Below are 20,347 nucleotides of genomic sequence, written 5' to 3' on the forward strand. Positions count from 1 at the left end.
GTAGGAGTTAAAGTGACATGGAAAAAAATTGAAACAAAGATTTATATTTACCATCAGTATGAAAGCTCAGATATTTAATAATTTTGTCCGTCACCTGCTTGCGATCGGGAAGAATAAAACTGGTTCGAGGAACAAAAGTGTTTAAAGCATATTTCAGTATTAATGTTACAGTTGACTCTATAATTTGACTTTTCCACAGTCCTTATGAAGCTATACAAAGTTCGTATAACATTCGATATATTCAATGAAATATGCGTTTTCATATGACTATTTAAAGTGATGAGTGTGCGTTGTACGTAAGCTACGTGGGCTATCTGTGCTCTGCCCAAGGCAAGTATCGAAACCCTGTTGTGTGAGTCCGAAGACATGCTACTGTGCTACCAGGGGGCTTTAAGTGTTGAACGACGAAAGTGATACGAATTTATTATTCCAAGTGAAGAAGTTTCGTTATGTTTAATTAAATATGGTTTTACATATGACTGTTTAAAGCAATGAAAGATCAAAGTAATCAAAACATTTCTTACCCTGAATAAAGTACGTTCGCCATACGTAGTTAGATGTGGTTTTCTATATGCCTGTTAAAATCAATGAACGATAGATGTCACACAGAGTTGTTACCCCAAATGAAGTACGCTCGTCATACATAATTTTATATGGTAATTCATATGGTTAATTCCCCAGTGACACAATAGAATGTCTGGGTTCGATACCCGTGGGTGCAGAACACAGATAGCCAGCCCACAGTACAGTTTTATGCTTAACTTCAAAGAAACACGTCATACGCCTATCAAAAGCAATGAACAATAGAAGTCATATATATTTCTTACTCGGATGAAGTGTTCGTTATATTCAGTTAGATATGGTTTTGCAAGTAAAAGTAGTTAATAGCACATGTGATGTTGCAGTTAAAAGTACAGCTCGTTAATACCGGTCATGTTGTACTTACAGTTAAAACTAACTTATACACGTATAATGCTACAAGTGAAATTAATTATCACAAACACACAGTTTATGTGGAGACAAAACTATCAACACAGATTCTGGTAAGCGGTTACCAACAAATATTAGTTGCTATAGAAGCAATGTTTTCCTTCAAATGACACTAAGGTATCAGTACAAGATATGATTTAATGCAATAAAAAACAGTAATAATTCACTGAAGACTTGAAAAGCTTTTCATGTAATAGAAAGGTTAACAAACGTAGTTGTGCATATCATGGATACGAGTGAAGAATAAATCGTTTGGAACAATTAGTAATAAATACAACGTAGAATATTTACTGTTATATCATCAAACTGCGTAACCTTAGTAACTAGAGAAATCATGATGGATTGGTTAATTATATCTGAGTATGCTTGAACATTTAATGTACCTCTTGGGTCATTTGGCACTTGAATTTACTTTAAATTATAGTTACTCCATTATTGTTCCCTGATTATTAACTTTATAAACCATTTCTCCAAGGATACAATTTAAAGATATCCGTTTCATCAGCACATAAGCCTTGCAAACCATCATATTAAATTTGTAAATAAACTCAAAAAAACACACGCAAAGCATTGCAAGCCATTATGCCAAACATACAAATAAACTAAAAACAAAACTCTAAACCATCCTGCCAAATTAACAGTTAAAATAAAGACACATTAGCTTTGTAAGTCATCCAAACAAACATACAAACAAATTTTAAAAGTTACACTAAGCCTTAAAAGCATCTTGCCAAAGAAACAAATAAAATGAAAAACTGTTTATTTGCATAGTTAAAGCCTCCAGCGGAACGTCTAAAGGGCTTGAAACGCTAGAAATGGGGTTTCGTTACTCGTGTTAAGCACAGAACAAATAACTCATTGTGTTAAACAGCAAACAATCAGATCATACTTAGAGACTGTATCATTGTGATGAAAAATATAAAGAAAAGTACAATGTTTTGTTACAACTTAGACGCAAAACTACTCAATGGGCTATCTGGTATCGAAACCCGGTTTCTAATGTTGCAAGTCCGCTGCTACAATGAAACGTACGTTTGTTTTAAACACTTACTTTCCACACACTAGTTCTGACCCTTAAAAGTAATTTCTTCTATTTGACGGAAAACCAGTTCTGACAGTTAAAAGCTTTCTCCACTTGATGGAGGAACTGGCTCTGTCTGATAAAAGTAGTTTTCTCCACTTGACAGAGAACCTAGTTATGACCGATAAAGATAGTTTTCTCCACTTGACGGAGGAACTGGCTCTGTCTGATAAAAGTAGTTTTCTCTACTTGACAGAGAACCTAGTTATGACCGATAAAGATAGTTTTCTCCACTTGACAGAGAACCTAGTTATGACCGATAAAGATAGTTTTCTCCACTTGACGGAGGAACTGGCTCTGTCTGATAAAAGTAGTTTTCTCTACTTGACAGAGAACCTAGTTATGACCGATAAAGATAGTTTTCTACACTTGACAGAGAACCTAGTTATGACCGATAAAGATAGTTTTCTACACTTGACAGAGAACCTAGTTATGACCGATAAAGATAGTTTTCTCCACTTGACAGAGAACCTAGTTATGACCGATAAAGATAGTTTTCTCTACTTGACAGAGAACCTAGTTATGACCGATAAAGATAGTTTTCTCCTCTTGGCAGAGATCCTAGTTATGACCGATAAAGATAGTTTTCTCTCATTGACAGAGAACCTAGTTATGACCGATAAAGATAGTTTTCTCCACTTGACAGAGAACCTAGTTATGCCCGATAAAGATAGTTTTCTCTACTTGACAGATAACCTAGTTATGACCGATAAAGTTAGTTTTCTCTACTTGACAGAGAACCTAGTTATAACCGATAAAGATAGTTTTCTCTACTTGACAGAGAACCTAGTTATGACCGATAAAGATAGTTTTCTCCATTTAACAGAAAAACTAATTCTGTCTCATAAAAGCAATTTTCTCCACTTGGCAGAGGAACTATGACTGATCAAAGTAGTTTTCTCCATTTAACAGAGAAACTAGTTATGAGTGATAAAAGTAGTTTTCTCCATTTGACAAAGAAATTATTTCTAAACGTTAAAATTATCTTCTATTTTTCAGAAAATATTAGTTTTGACTGTTAAAGGATATTTCTCTCAAATTTTTAGCTTTACTTTGTCAAATACAACTAATTTAGAATACCAACACACAACTAAAAAGGTACAGTGTGAAAAATAAAACTTTGTAATTTTGACAACATACATGTAGGATTAGGTTTGGTTTTGAATTTCGCGCAAAGCTACTCGAGGGCTATCAGCCCTAGCCGTCCCTAATTTAGCAGTGTAAAACTAAAGGGAAGGCATCTAGTCACCACCACCCACCGCCTACTCTTGAGCTATTCTTTTACCAACGAATAGTGGGATTAACCGTCACATTATAACACCCCCACGGCTAAAAGGGCAAGCATGTTTGGTGTAAAGGGAATTCGAACCCGCGACCCTCAGATTACAAGTCGAGTGCCTTAACCACCTGACCATGCCGGGTCTCATGTAGGATTAGACTGCATAGTTTACATGTTGTAGCAACCTTAGTTGGGCGAAGTAGACTTATTTGGACTTTTAATGGATAACAGAAATGGATAACGAAATTTCAACTAAATGTTTGCTTGATTTTTAGATATGTTATTTAAATTACCACAAGTTTTTACACATATAACTGACATTTTATTAACAAATGTTCTAAACAGATGCATAAACTCATGACTTGCCAAAGGTGTCACCTTTTTTTTTTAAACAATTAAACATTTGTTCTATATACGGATTACATTCTGAAGGCTTTTTTTTTTTTCACATACTTCATCAGTCGTAATAATAAATACTATTATACAGACAAATTCTATATACCACTAGAGGTGACACTTGTAGTGTCCGTTTATTATACGATTGACTGATTTAAACTCATTGTTTCCAGTCTTACACATTCCCTTGGTTTATCATGATACATGGACAAGTTGTTTTCAGTTCGACAATAAGCAGAACAGCATTTAGTTTCACCTTTTTTCTACCTTGTAAAGATGAAGAACGCTACTGTTTTACATGTACTTACAAACACAGATATCCGTAACTAATATGAATACTTACTAATTTTAAAACTTTGTCAAAATCTACTTCCTCCTCAAGAAGGTTGCTACAGACAAGAACTAGCCATCATACCGAGAGATCCAACTGTTCCTAACATTCTTTCATCAGAGCAGTAAATTACTAGTAAGTCGTTATCGCCATCAAGTCCTGCCAACAGAGCAAACGACTGATAGTGAGACGCTCGTTAAGGCGTGCGCTTCGTAATCTGAGGGTCGCGGGTTCGCGCCCGACTCGCGACAAACATGCTCGCCCTCCCAGCCGTGGGGGCGTTATAATGATACGGTCAATCCCACTATTCGTTGGTAAAAGAGTAGCCCAAGAGTTGGCGGTGGGTGGTGATGACTAGCTGCCTTCCCTCTAGTCTTACACTGCTAAATTAGGGACGGCTAGCACAGATAGCCCTCGAGTAGCTTTGTGCGAAATTCCAAAGAAAGAAAGAAAGACAGTGAGACTTCATAGTCCTTTAAATTCTGTCAACAGAGCAAACGATTGTTAATGAGTCTATATCGTCCTTTAAATCATGTGAATAGAGCAGACGACTGCTGGTGATGCTCTATTATATTTGAGAGACTATGTTTGTTTGTTTTGAATTTTGCGCAAAGCTATCCAAGGGCTATCTGCGCTAGCCGTCCCTAAATTAGCAGAATTAGCAGTGTAAGGCTAGAGGGAAGGCAGCTAGTCATCACCACACACCGCCAACTTTTGAACTACTCTTTTACCAATGAATAGTTGGATTGACTGTCACATTATAACGCTCCCACGGCTGATAGGGTGAGCATGTTTGGTGTGACGGATATTTGAACCCGCGAGAGAGACTATGAGAAAAGTAGCTATTTCTATCGTCTAACTAGATGATAGTCTATAATTTCGTTTTTACTTTCAATACTACCGTCTTTATTTGCTCACCTCAATGGTTATAGGTCATTATCAAAAGTTTTGTTTCCCGGCAAAAAGTTGCATAATTGTACACTTATTTTTAACAGGTGGAAACACAACTTGTTAACAAAAATAACTTTAACAATTACAAAAAAATCGGTCACGAAACATGCATTGCCAATGCTTATATTTTAGAATAACCCTCCTAGTTGTTTGAAGACTTACTACACTAAAATTCTAGATTCGATGTCTGAAGTGAGCCCAGGACAGATAACTTGATATGCAACTTTATCCTTAACAACAAATAAAATTTCGAAAGAAAAACGAACGATATATTTGAAATCTTTGAGAACTAAGTTTGAAGTAAACTTATTACCGGTATACTTTTTACAAGACTTCAATTAAAATGTTGATTAAAATTATTATCGAGTATTTTTCAAGAATTTACCGTTCACATACCTGCAGTTAGATAATGCTGAAAGTAGTTTCTACCGTTATCAAAACTAAAGTCCATTCTACACCCTCTTCGCACGCGTAAGCTTAAAATGTTTTGTCAGCAGTTCCATCTATTCAAGCGGCAGCAGAAACGCGGGAAAATTGTTCAGTGCGTACTTATCACCCGACCATATGCGAATATTACTGTGAAAACGATTCACTGCCGCATTACAACAACGAACATCGATTTCCCATTTGTGTCACAAGGGGCGCTGTGATCAGGACGTGTATATAGTTTGAACGACTCGTGTTAAAAGCCTTGTTTAGTTTGCCCACTAGGTTGCACAATGACAAAATATTTTCCGTGTGTTTTCAGTCTGAAATGTGATATGATATTTTTATTTTTAATATCTATGTTTCAATAAAATTTTGCTTTAAAATTAAAGAAATCATTATTTCGTTGAAACTTGACATGATTATGTTTTCCTTACACGATAAGTCAAAAATATTTCTGACAAGTTCTTTAAAAGTCGAAAATTCTTGGAATATTTTAACCTACATGTTATGTTATTTCTGTGGTACCAGCGCTTAGTTTATAACATTTAATATTTTTTTCTTCAGTTAAATATCTTCCCCTCCCAAATAAAAAAACTGTGTCATGGTCAAAGAAATTCATTAAACCCAGATAAACTCTATATTCTCCACCTGCAGTTTTGGTAATTCATACCGTTATCAGCAACCCTGGATAAGAACAATAATAAATATTTTCAGACCTCATAAAGTGGTGAGCTATATAATCAACGCATGTAATTTGTTTTTCTTGATTCATATCAAAATAAACTACTGTCAATTAAGTTACTTTTTAGAAAAAAATACACAAAATAAACATCAAACGGAATCACTTTATAAAATTAGTTTTTCTAATTTTATATAGTTATAACTCTACTCAAAATGTATTAAGGTAATGTTTTAAACACATATAAAGATGAAGTGATCATATAATAAACAAGATGGTAACGTATATAAAGATTAGGTTGTCTTACTACGTGAATTTCGTAACGCATTCAAACGATAAACTTATTGTTGGAATTAACGACCACAGATGTAAAATATCATGACTGATAGTTTTAATGCATTGAAAACGTAATATACAGATGGCGTTTGTAAATAAGCATGACAATGGATTTTATTATTTTTGTTTCCAAATGACAGTTGCTAAGGTAAGCTTTAATATTATCTGTTATTACAAAACTAGTGTCTATTCCTTCTCTATCTTTTACTAAATTCTACTTTTACGCTATTTTTCGAATTACTTGTATTAATTCAAATGGTACTTTTAAAGTTCATGTGATATTAAATCAATTTAAAAGTTAAAAGGAAAAATAAAACAAATTATTCATGAATATAAAATTATTTTTCTTCTCACAATGCTCATGCAAACTATGAAGTTCGTTTTTCTGAAAAGCAGTGCAACTCAGTGTTTTCCAAACTTTAAATAGCAACGCCCCTAACTCAGGAAACTCTCCATTGTGACCCCCTTCACATTAAATTGGCCCGGCATGACCAGGTGGATTAAGGCGTTCGACTCGCAATCCGATTGTCGCGAGTTCAAATCCCCATCGCACCAAACATGCTCGCCCTTTCAGCCGTGGGGCGTTATAATTTGTTGGTCAATCCCACTACTCGTTGGTAAAAAACAGCCCAAGAGTTGGCGGTGGGTGGTAATGACTAGCTGCCTTCCCTCTAGTCTTACACTGCTAAATTAGGGACGGTTAGCGCAGATAGCACTCTTGTAGTTCTGCACGAAATTCAAAACACCACTAATAGTATTTCATTTCAATAAATCAATATTTTAAGGCTTTTCTCTCTTAAATTCTGGGTGTTGACTTTCCTTGAAAAAGGAAATCAGAAAGTTTAGAAATAGATTTAACCAAAAGAAAGTGAAAGTAGAATTCTGAAATATATTAGAACTTTCTAAGTTTGTTTGAGAAATATGAAAGTGTATATGAAAGGAAACAACATCCAAAAGTTGCAAAATCTTGTCTCACATAACAAATACCCGTGATTATTGTTCATCAAATGAATTCATATAAATACTGTTTGTATGTTCGTGTAAAACTACACAATGAACTATTTAGTTTTTAGCGTTAAGCTTTCAAGTTTACAGTTTTGCGACCAGGTGTGGGACAGGCATACAAATAGTAAATATTTATTTTCCTACCTCTTAAACTTTTAATAATAAGTAACGAACATTATTTTTTACTTTCATCGAAATGAAGAGAAGAGACAGAAACTTATTCTCATGTAACTTATCAAGCTTTATTATAACAAGTGGTATTATAACTAAAGTTAGAAGGCTGTATAAGAAAAGGTTTAACTTGCTCGTCCTTTCTTTCCAAAGCAGGAGGAAGTTCAATGCGTTGTTACAAAATAATCTTGTTATTGGTTTTCTTTTCTAGTCAAATTACACATTACTTTACACGGTAAAACACTTCCTATGTTGTATTTAATGGTAATAAGACAAAAGAGAGAAATATTTAACTGTATATGAAGTTTCAAAATGTTATCTTACTGCCTTAAAATGTAATGCGAAATGACAACTACAGTATCAACAAAAATATAATATAGGATGTGGAAGGATCTATTTCAGTACTTGTACTTAATTTATGAAAGTTACTCGCTCTTCCCATTGAAAGCACATTCAGAACAAGTACCAAAACATCGAAATATATGCAATATAAAAGCAATCTAATCTGCATTATTCTATGTATTACTAAAAGTTTGGAATGTAGAGTAATAATCTGTTTCTTCCGTCGTTCAGACTCAGTACTCTATCGATTAGAACGACTGTGTGATCTGCCGACAGAGCAGCCAGTTAGCAGCGGTTTACACAAACTTACAGGAAGGAAACATTTTGTTTTTTCAAGTCGTGATAAGCGTTACAAATGGCATATATTATCGAATACAACCTAATCTTGACAATCTGTTGGTCAAGAGAGTGTGTTCTGTTTTGTTTCTAAACCAAATATATTAAAGGCAGTAAACTTTGGACCCTATAAAACACCACCGAATCGCGAGTGTTTATTTAGGTCAAACATCAACAGTACATAAACTAATTTTCATCATTACTTGCAAGACTACCCGTTGGAAAGACAGTAAGGAAAACCTGATCGAAGTTTATACAGAGAAAAAAAACTAAACACGATGCAACGAACAAATACATTAGATAGATTCAAGAACGCCTTAAACAAGCCTTACTCGTCACTCAAGATCACTTTAAACAATTGTTCCTCTGGGTTCCAGAAAGCCTTAAACAAGTATTAATATGCATTCAATAACACTCTAACCTGTGTTACATATTATAATTTATCTAGAACGAGTCTCCGATTTATTATGTTAAGTATTTCGATTTGAAATAACCTGAAATTTTAATTTTACTTTAAAAGGTAACTGAATGTCGATGGGTATCAAATTTATGATATTTGCCAAGAAAATTTATATACATAGTTTTGTTTCTTAACACAGACACATTTTAATACACAAACAACAATACAATTTATAATCACAGTTATTACAAATAAAGATTTATATACAAAATATTTACAAACTAACAAACAATACTAAATCTTATATCTAGTCTAGAACTGAATCTTTTATCGACGGTTCACAATAAGCGAATTAATTTTGTATTGATACACAGGTACACTGCTCTTGATAGGAAGGTAGCTAGCTTCTTCACACGAGTTTTTTCCAGGCAAAAATATCTAATACACTCGTAGAAATACTAACGTCCGAAGTTAATTCCCTGAAGTTAAACATTTTGTAATATTCGAAATCCATAAACGTTCGTGATCAAAATTTGTAGTTTTCCGATTAATAAGCGTTTATCACAGTTATTACTTCCGAGAGTTTTAGTGTACTTGCTGTAGCAAACCAAGAATATTTTGAAAGCTCTCTCTTGGCGCGTCGATTTATAAACTTTAGGCAAGGTTTTCGAAAGTTCAGTTGGCAACAATGTAAATATTATTGATTCTTCCAGTAGAATCTTCTTCAAATTTAAATAAGCATTATTTTGTCAAAACAAATCTGAAAAAGTATTCAACTGAGTTAAAAACACTTTAACTAAGCGTTCTTCTGCGTTAAATAACGCCTTAAACAAATGTTCCTCTCTATCTAAAACAACTTAAATAAACCTTACTCTTTCTTCAAGATAGCTTTAAAAAACATTTCTCTGCGTTCATGAACACTTTAAACAAGCATTTCTCTGCGTTTAAAAATAATGCATACGTCCCATTGCGTTAAATAACACCTTAATTAAACATTCATCAACATTCAGTATTTTTATATATTCGATATTTATATACATATAAAACTAAACATGACTATGTTTATGAAATAAATTAGAAATATTTATTTACCAGCGAATTCTGCATCTCCTGAAAATCTGAACTATGAATGATAATTGGTAAGCAAAAATTTTGAAGTTAGTTGATGTTACTTGGTTTCTCTGATGAATCAGAGTTGAGTATAGCATTTAATTTGCGATATTTAGAGAATTAACACTAAGATGCAGAATGCATATTTTGACTTCAGCCGACCAGAGTGAATTACTGGCTTTTGACCTTTGGAGAGCTGGGGAATCAATGAATAGCCTTTGAACTATAGATAACACTATAATGTTTCTGAAAGCAAGACCTCTTACCTTTAAGTTTATAAGAGTTGTAGTTCTCAGAACTCAAGGGTTAATTGTTTTTTAGAAACAATCTACAATTATTATTGTTACGAATTCAGTTTCACAATGGGATTTTAGTGTTGTGCTCACCGCAGAGATCAAACCATGAGCTTCAGAGTTATAAGCCCTCGAATTTAATATTGACTTATTGAGGAGCACAATCTACCTTAGAGGTTTAGATTTTTATTTTTTATTAATACTTTTCTGAGTAAGATGGCACCAAGATTGACATTCACCTTACCGAAACATCTTGTTCGCAATACAGAATTTGTTAAACAGGTCTGTAGGTGCATGAGTGTCGCCAGTGGGTGGGTAGGAGACGGATACCAGGTGCGTCTTATTTCGATAGTCACGAAAAATTACAACTACTGAGCACAGAGATATAATTTTTGAATATCCTCCCTACACTGAAAATAAATCCTGGCAACACCCATTCCATGTAATTTTACTTTTTCTAAAAGTACAAATAAAATTCACTCAAGTTTCGCTCGTTCATGCAATAAAGAACCTTAATTATAAATAATGACATATTAGCAACCACGTCTGCGAAATTGTGAAAACAACTGAGTTATTAAAAATTACTTATATTTTATATTCCGGTCCTAATTTCTTAAAATGTTTGTGAGTCACCTGTAAGCCTTAAATTTTTTTCACTTGAAAGATGAAGAAACAACAACAGACCTAAAACGTAGTATTTGATTTGTTATTTCTTATGTTTATGGTTTAATTAGGGTGACTGAGGTAGAAATAAGAAGTGTGTATATAATATTTTTCAGGGGGACATATTATTTAAAAATATTATTTTTTTTGTAAACCTATACGTAAGATTGTGATCATGTGGTTTTACTTTGTTAACAGCTTGTACTTCCTTTACGATTTATGCCAGTTAGAACTAATCTTTTGTTATTTACTACTTTAAAGCACCAATCGAGAACTGTCAAGCTTTAGTTTAAAGATAATTAAAATTTGTTGATTATTTACCTCTAGTACCAATCAATGTTAGCTTTCACAAAGAGGGCTATTTGCGCTAGCCGTCACTATTCAGCAGTGTTAGACTAGAGGGAATGCATCTAGTCCTCACGACCCACTGCCAACTCTTGGGCTACTTTTTTTACCAACGAATAGTGGGATTGACTGTCACATTATAAAGCCCCACGGCTGAAAGGGCGAGTATGTTTGATGTGACGGGGAATCGAGCCCGCGACCCTCAGATTAAGCGTCAAACGTCCTAACCACCTGGCCATCCCGTGTAAATAGACCAGATGGCCAAGACAGAAGAGGGATTAGACAGTACTCAGGGTTAAAGTTAGCGCTTAGTACGCCTATACTCTGTTATAAGCCAGTTTCTTGGTCGTGATTTGTAAGACGTGTATTTTTGAAAACTCCAGAGTTGTGATTTCTGCAGAGAATGACTGATTAAGTGGTTTTATTAATTTTATGTGGCATATTTATATAGCATGTTTCACTAAGTTCGTCTACACTAGATTTCGCAGTAAGTCTGCTTTATTTACAAGCTTTTATTAGGAAGACCATGAAGTCTAAATGGACAACAGTGTCCTATGCAACTTGCTTCACTTTAAAGTGATTCTCAGATAAATTGACCAAGTATAACTATTGTGATTATAATATATAGAAATTAGTGGACCTTCGTAAAGAGACTATGCGCCAATGATAGGTATAGTTTTTCACATTTTAAAATAAAAAAGGTAAAAATCCAGAAGTTACATAAGTAACGTCACAAACAGAATTGGTTTTCTTCAGGCTCTTTCACACTTTAAAGTTCTACTGAACTTAATAACAATGTACAAACAAATAGTAAACATAAAACACTACAACGTAACAATATATATATAGTTTATTTAAAATAAAAATTCACTTTCACTTTCCTATAATTAAATTTCTTAGCACGTTCTACATTATTCTGGCCCAGCATGGCCAGGTGGTTAAGGCACTCGGCCCGTAAGACAATACTAAATTAGGGACGGCTAGCGCAGGTAGTCCTCGTGTAGCTTTGCGCGAAATCAAAATAAATATATAAATAAACCGAACTATTCTGAAAAGACCAAGATGGAGTTTATTTTAAATCTGTTTATTAGATTATTGTTCACTAGGTGAAGTACTCGTCTCCTTGACGAAAGTTATGTAAATTCGAGATTAATAAAAAGCTATCTCAGGGCATGAAAAGTGGCTTCCTTGTATGTAATTGTAAAAAATGAAAATTAACATTGAAACACAAAATGCGAAACCGCATATTTGCATGTATCTCCGCATGTACCCAACAAATCCTTCATGTCAAATTTAGTGAAAATCTATTCATTAGGGAGCGAAGTGGTGGTAAAGAAACGCCCATAAAAAATGCAAAATTGAAAATTTGTACATATTTCCCCACGGACCTAATGAACCTCCATACCAAATTTAGTAAAGATCCATCCACTCCCTACGAATAGTTACGTGGACATACAACAGACAGTACTATTGCATTTATATGGATTATACTTTTAAAGCGTTTATTTTAGTGCTAAATAATTGGGCTGAAAGCTTGTAATATACTAACGCTAGAGGCCGCGCAAAAATATAATGAAAACATAATTAAACATTACTCGTATATACGATTAATTTCTAGATATATTACTACAGGGTATTATTTTTATACCTTATTAAACATCACACGCTTGCATACACATAATAATAAACTTAACACTAGGGTGATCACTCATTTATGCTATTAATATTAATAATAAACTTAACACTAGGGTGATCACTCATTTATGCTATTAATATTAATAATAAACTTAACACTAGAGTGATCATTCATTAATGCTTAAAATTAATAGAAGTTTCAGAATAATGAGCTATACTAACAAACATTAGCCTTAAGGATAAACTACCAAGTTTAGAAAAGTGTTCGCAGTAAAACTAGTTTAATTTTCAGTTATCTATATGCATAAGAAATAATTCATGATATACATTACTGGTATATTTCTGCATGTTACAGCATTTGTTTCTTTTGTTTTGTTACTTTAACACAAAGCCAAATCTGTCGTCTGTCCATGGCGAAGAATCGAAACCTCGTTTTTAGTGTTGTAAGTCCGTTAAACACAGCGCTATCCAACAGATGGCACACGTATTAGGACATATTTCAATTGTTTGTTTGTTTTCGCATTTTCCTGTTTTTAGATAAATGTCGTATGAATATTGAAAAGCTAAACATGCACTTCGACGCTAAGGGTGAGTTGACAAACCAAAATTTTCTAATTGTACTATTTTGGCGCCATCTGTTATTGTGTCTTTTAACCGTAAACGTCCATTAAATGTACTTAACGTTTTGGAACAATGTGGGATCTATTGGTTTATATCGGTTGTTCCACGCTCTAAACAAACTTCAGAATAAAATAAAAACCTTAAAGCCAATCTTTATCATTCATGTAGTTTCTCTTAAATTCATTTAAATTTACTGCCTTTACAACATCTGAAGATAACCCATTCCCAAGAGCAACCACCTTGTTAAAAAAAAAGTCTTAGTTGAAAATGACTCCTACCTTGCCAAAATTTATGCTTGTGTCCCCTAGTCCTACTATTTTCACTGCTAAATATGATAAAAGATGATGCATCAACAAATATCAAATTCCTTTGCGATATTAAACACCTCAATCAAATCCCTTCTAACTCTTATTTTTTTCAAGAAAAAACAGTTTGAGATATTCCAGTCTCTCCTCATATGACAACCTATCTATCCTAGACATCATTCTATTAACTCTTCTCTGAACCATTTTCAACAGTTCGATGTATTTCCTAAGGAGCCCAAGACTGAACACAATGCTCTAAATGTGGCCTAACCAGTGACCTGAAATTATAACTTCTTTAGATTTGTATTCAATATTTCTGTAGATACAACCAAAAATCCTATTCGCTCCTACCACTAGCAGTAACACACTGCTTGGATATCTTTATAGACTGATCAACTATTACATAAGAACCCTTTCTTCCATAACACTGTTTAAAATTATTCCCTTCAAAATTATACTTATGATAGCCCATAAATGTATCATAATTAAGACTCATCTGCCGTTTATGTGCCTAACACGATAAATGATCTAAATCTTTTTGTAAATCAGCAGGATACGTTTCACAAATAACAACACCAAGACCTTAATATTATCTGCAAATGTAAGTAATTTATTTACTTCTCTTCATCTGTGTCATTGATGTAAATCAAAAGGGACAAAGGTCCCAAGATTGAACTCTGAAATACTTCACGTGTGACATTAATCCAGTCTGACTCAACTCAATTTGTAACAGCCCTCCTTCCATCCAACCACTCTTCTATACAATTTACAACTTATCCCTCACACGTATAGAGACATTTTTACAAACCTTTTTATGATATCTTGTCAAATGCTTTCTGAAAATCCAAATATACTTAATCTGTACTCTTACCCTCATAAAAAACAGTGATCTTTCCAAAGAATGTCAAAAGATTTCTAAGACAAGGCTTTACCTTAGTGAAACCATACTTACTATACAATAAAAATCATCATTAATATCATCAGATTCAGCTTGTGATCTGTAACAAATTCCCACTAAAATCCTTTCCCTTTATATCCACTTACAGAAACCCAAATGGATTCAGTCTCCTTGCTGTTAGTTTTAATATTCTCAAGTTTAACAGGATGAAATAAACTTCTGCCATCAAAATCATCTATGTTTAACCATATTTTAGCTATTCCCATCATATCAAAATCCTCCATTCCTACCAATGCTCTAAAATCATCTATTTCATCTCGTATACTCCTATCATTACAGCGGTAACACCTTTCTTTGTCTGTCCTTATAACTACTTCTATATTTATTTCTTATTCTAAACTTTTCTCGGCCTTTTATTCCGTTTGCATTTTTTTCTCTCTCATCATTGTGTAGTCCTAGTTTAAAACTTACCTTACAGCTGCGTTAATCGCCTTAATAAACAAATCAGTTCCTACTTTATTTAAATATAAACCATCTATCCCTAAAGCTTCTTACTTCCATTAAACCGATCTCACAAGTTTAAACAGCCTATCTGCCCATATTAACCTAAGCCTAGCATTTAACTCTAGTGATCTACTTATAACTTATCCTCATAATTAATTGTGGGCAGTATCTCTGACAAATTTTTTTCTTTCATTGCCTTTATTAACCTTTTGTACACATTAATTACCTCCTCTGGCCTACTATCCCCACGTCATTAGCCTCTGGGCTAATGTTCTTGTAAAATTTTAATATAAATACGCCACATTTTTACCCTGCTAGCTGGAATTCGTTTTATATGTATTTCAACAAAAATAACTTCACAGAAACACCTTATCACTTAATGTAAAGTAATAAAAGCACCTTTTAAAATTTAGTGTTGCGAAACGTCTTGTCTGAAAATATTTGAAGTAACAAAACTCCTTATTAAATATCAAGATCAAAATAATTCTTGTAAGAGAAAACGTAATATTTAAAGTAATAACTAAAAATTCCCCGATGGGGAAGCGGTAAATCTACGAATTTGTCAACGCTAAATCAAGCGTTCAATTTCTCTCCCTGCACACAGCAAATAGTATAACGTGGCTTTGCTATAAAACACACGCACAACAAACAGAATTTAATAATATATTTTATTTGTTTATAGTTTAAGCACAAAATTACACAATGGGCCATCTTTTATATTGTACCCACCACGAGTATCAAACGGCTAAGGGGCATTAAAATTATTTGTTCTGAGATAACCGATTTAAATTTTTAACTTGGTGGTTGCTGTAAATGTTTTTAATCAAATATTGTTCACAGAGGTGTTACATCAAATGGAAAAGCTGCAAAGGAGGTATTATAAGCTGAGCTCCCAAGAATCTTCCAAACCATAAAATTGTTTCAAAGTATAACTTTTCCTCCTTGACTTTCCGGAAAGTTAGTAAAAAACACGTAGATGTTCTATAAATAATGTAGCTTTTATTTTTCAGGGTAAAACTGTAAATTAATTAATATTGTTAAATGACTAAAAATAATGACGTTGAAAAATAAGATATAGGCCAAATTAACTGCACAGGTGACAAGGTTTACATTGGTCAAACGAGAAGAAAAATTTCTGTGCAAAAACAGTCAAAGTAGGCGATATTACGAAGCTGGTTGCAGTTGTGTTTGATACACCAGTATTATGACGGACTATAACTACAGTAAATCGCATCCTTGTAAATGCTTCAATATGATAAAGCACCATCCATCTGTTTCCTTAAATGTCAGAAGCCTGATCCACGGATTATCAGCTGGTAAACGAGCTTAAGGAAAGGATTTGTTCACATAGAGCTAGAAAACACCTTTGAAAAAGATCCGAAACTGTTAATAAAATTTCACAATACGTGTGTCTAAGCTAGACGTTGAAATGAATTGGATAATGAAAGTCTCGCAGGAAGTCAACACCTTAAAAAGTGCTAACTGAATTCTCAGCTTTAGCATGAACTGTTTCATTTGTGGTGCTAAGTGCTTACCTAAATGACCTATGAATACAAAAAGATGGAGATGTATTGTTCAGTGCAGAACTGTGGTGGTAAAGCAGCATATACTAGTTATATGCGCGATGAAAGTGAGGATGGGTTTTGGTTTCAATATTTGAAGCGAGATCTTGTTGGCAGCCTTCTATTTCTTCTTCTTCTTCTTTTTTGTTGCATCCCCTGATGCCAACCTTTTTCATAAGAAACGTTCTTTTGTTTTCAAATGCTCTCTTAAAATATTGCCTTGTTCACTTCCTTCTTGTCACTTTTGGTTGCATTTTAACGCGCCGAAAAATATGACACGTGAAATAATGAAACTTGGAGCACGAATTTAAGCTAATCACATGTCTTCTTCTTATACTTAAGATAATTTTACTATCGATTATTCTTAGCTTTATTTTTTCTCTCGCAATATGAATTTTTTTTCTCTCGTGTCACTACTGAAAACACATCTCCTGGCAAAATGAAACTATGGTTGCTAACAAATATTTCACTACTGCTGCTATAGAGAGGATGACTTACGAACATTACTGTTTTATAACTAAAACAATTGTGGTATGATGTTAGGAAGTTTTCTCTAGTATACGTATACTAGAGACGTGGTTGATATTAATCAGTTGATAACGCACAGTCAAATTAATGCGTATTTGCTGAGCAGTGACATTTGTTTCACAGGCTTGCATTTATAATATACTATTACTTCTTACGAATTAGATCAATTGCTATATTCATTATCTGGGCCATTTTCAACAAAATGTGACAATTAAGACTAAATGATGCCTATGCTTTTTTCTGTCTTCTCTGGGATCAAACTTTATATTTTTGTAGACATATTGATAAAACTGATTTATTCCCTCAAGGAAAAAAATGTTTAAATTTCTTTGGTCATATTAAAGAAAACACTGGATTTAAATGTGACAAAAATGTCCATACCGTTACCTGGCAAAAGTGGAGACTACAGTAAAAAAGTTGTACAATCTCATAAATAGCATAAATGGTGGAAGTGTATTTTATATGACTATCAGAAAAAATTATTTCAGGTTTCTGAAAAAGGATTAATAATTCTACTTTAGCTTATGTTAGATAATTTATCCAAGAACGTTATATGGCCTAGATTTTTGAAAAGAGTGTGTCTTTACCGTTACCATGGGCAATGTTTTCCAAGAAATGTTTACCAACATCCACAGAGATGGCAGCACTTTACCTCATATGAAAGACCAGGATGTAGGGATCAGCCCCATTGGCTGCAGAATCAAACAGAACTTAGAAGTGGACAAGAATCTGTCAAGTAAGTTGCTAAACTAAAGTTGCCTCATGAGTACAATGTCTTTACTGTTACTGCCAAAACATGTATGAAAACATATTGAATCATTGTAACATATATATATATATATATGATGAGAGTTTGTTACTTCCTCAATCAGAAGAGAAATGTAGGTGCCTCATGGCAAAAGGTCATTTAGATATATCTTTAATGGTGTCTTTACCGTTACTACGGTGTGTCTTCACCATTACTTTTGTGAGATAACGGTATAGACATGTTAAACTTTGAAGTTAAATACTGAATTAATTCCACAAACTTAAATGTTTATGATTCTTATGAATATCATATCAATTTCAATAATGGGTAACCTTGACTTATTATTCTTAATTATAGTTAATATCACATACACTGGCCTGTCTTTGTATTCCTAAATAGAGGTTTCTAAATCCGGTATCAGGATGCTACCCCGTCAGGGACCCGGCATGGCCAGGTGGGTTAAGGCGTTCTACTCGTAATCTGAGGGTCGCAGGATCGAATCCCCGTCGCACCAAACATGATCGCCCTTTCAGCCATGGGGGCGTTATAATGTTCGGCCAATCCCATTATTCGTTGGTAAAAGAGTAGCCCAAAAGTTGGCGGTGGGTGGTGATGACTAGTTGCCTTCCCTCTAGTCTTACACTGCTAAATTAGGGACGGCTAGCGCAGGTAGCCCTTGAATAGCTTTGCGCGAAATTGAAAACAAACAACACCTCATCAGGTCAATTTTTCCAACAGCTATTAGCATGTCTTTTGGTAGAGTGAGTCTGGTGGGGAAAAATCTTAACATCTCCCTTTCTCTAAATCTATTTAAAGTTTTGTAATCTTCATAAATAGCCTGTCTCCTTCCATCTACTGAAAAATACTTAAACCAACTCATAAGCGGAGGTGAAATTGGCCTTTAATTCATTATTCACCAATAAATAATGTGTACATGGTGAACAAAGTCAAAATTCTGCTGTGTATTTTATTCCAGTGATGCACGATGCTTAAATAAAAAGCAGAAATGATGAGAGCTATGCAGGCTAGAAGGAAGGAAGATAGCGAAGCACATGCTGCTTATTTAGCAAAAGAGAGAAAGAGGTAAATTGAAATTGTTGATCGGTCCTTTGTATGGTTTTGCTGAAATTGAAAAATTGTAACGCTTCTTTGTTTGATTATACAATATGATCAACACAGTAAATTTGATTTAAACTGTTTTGAAACAAATCTGTTGGCCAAGATTGCCCAATACTCTACCATTAAAATTGGTACCCTTAACCATTGTACAGTGGAACCTCGTTAATTCACAGTAAGAGGGGTCTAAAACACAGCGTTTTAGGTGAAACATATTTTACAGTTTTATATTCTAGAACTTGTTTGAAAATTGTAGTGAAATTAGTCAAAACATATCAACTTTTACTCCTCGTGTGAGTGCGGCATCTTTGTGTGTGCACTGACGCCCGGATCTAGAGTGTTCGTATGAGTGAATACTCATATATAAAACAGACTAAATTAGCAGATTTCAAGCCTATATAAGCCATTTTGTGTGTATTTGATCGCTTACAAACTTTATTATTTTTGCTTGAATTTTTCAATCATACAAGCAGTCAACAATCAGGGTGCTGCATACTGGCAAAGATGGTGGCTTTCATGGAACAATTTACTTGTAAAGTTTTGGTAACAGAAGCAAAAACCATAAGAAAAAATCCAATAAATTATTTAAGCGTAAGTTAATATGGTCTCTCTGTACTTGTGTTCTTATCCTTTTTTATAGCCATACGACTTGGACTAAGTCGGCTGGTTTGGTAGAGTGTACATGTACAATCATTATTCTATCATCAATGTTAAAGGCATTTCAAACATTATATTTCAGGTATCAGCAACGGAAGGCTCAAAGGAAAGTAAAAACTATACATAGTCTCAGTAAAAGAAAACATCAAGCTCAACGGCGTATATGGAAACGGGAGAAAAGAAGACAACGGGCAGCTGTACAAGTAGAACCAGATCCTCAGCCAAATTTTCAAGTCTCTGATCTAACACCTCCTGAAAGTCCTCAAAGTCCTGAGTGTCCTCCATCTCATCAAAAAGTAGCAAGAAGAAAGAAGCTACGGAGAGAGGCAAAGAGTGCTTACAGAAAAATCAGAAGCCAGGAGGAAACAATTAAAAACTTGAGGAATGAACTGAAAAAAAAAGAAAAGAAAAAAATAAAGTATTATAACAGCAAACAAATATACCTGAGGACAACACAGGTCTGAATACCAGTGGCACACATGCTCAGCATGCAGATCCATCACCAGTACGAAAGGCAAGATTAATGGTTAGATCTGGCAACATGAAAGATATTCAAAAGCAGCTAATATCTGGCTTTGCACTCTCAGATGAAATAAAACAAAAACTCAAGGGCATTTCAATGGCTAGAAAAAAGAA

The 20,347-nt window shown here is 34.0% G+C and overlaps 1 protein-coding gene across 6 annotated transcripts in view; it reads right to left on the minus strand.

The window, feature by feature from the left end:
- LOC143249327 (ligand of Numb protein X 2-like) overlaps window positions 1–20,347 on the minus strand; it is a 128,702-nt gene that overhangs the window by 47,280 nt on the left and 61,075 nt on the right. Inside the window, exon 1 of one of the 6 annotated variants that reach the window (XM_076498965.1) lies at window positions 5,425–5,608. The exons of 3 other annotated variants lie outside the window; for them this stretch is intronic. The gene's annotated coding sequence lies outside the window, so the exon portion shown is untranslated. Of the gene's footprint in view, window positions 1–524; window positions 547–4,089; window positions 4,191–5,424; window positions 5,609–20,347 lie in introns of those variants that run through there. 2 more of the 6 variants (XM_076498970.1, XM_076498969.1) reach the window with 2 other exon arrangements.

Source organism: Tachypleus tridentatus, chromosome 4, assembly GCF_004210375.1.
Source record: "Tachypleus tridentatus isolate NWPU-2018 chromosome 4, ASM421037v1, whole genome shotgun sequence".
NCBI lineage: Eukaryota > Metazoa > Arthropoda > Merostomata > Xiphosura > Limulidae > Tachypleus > Tachypleus tridentatus.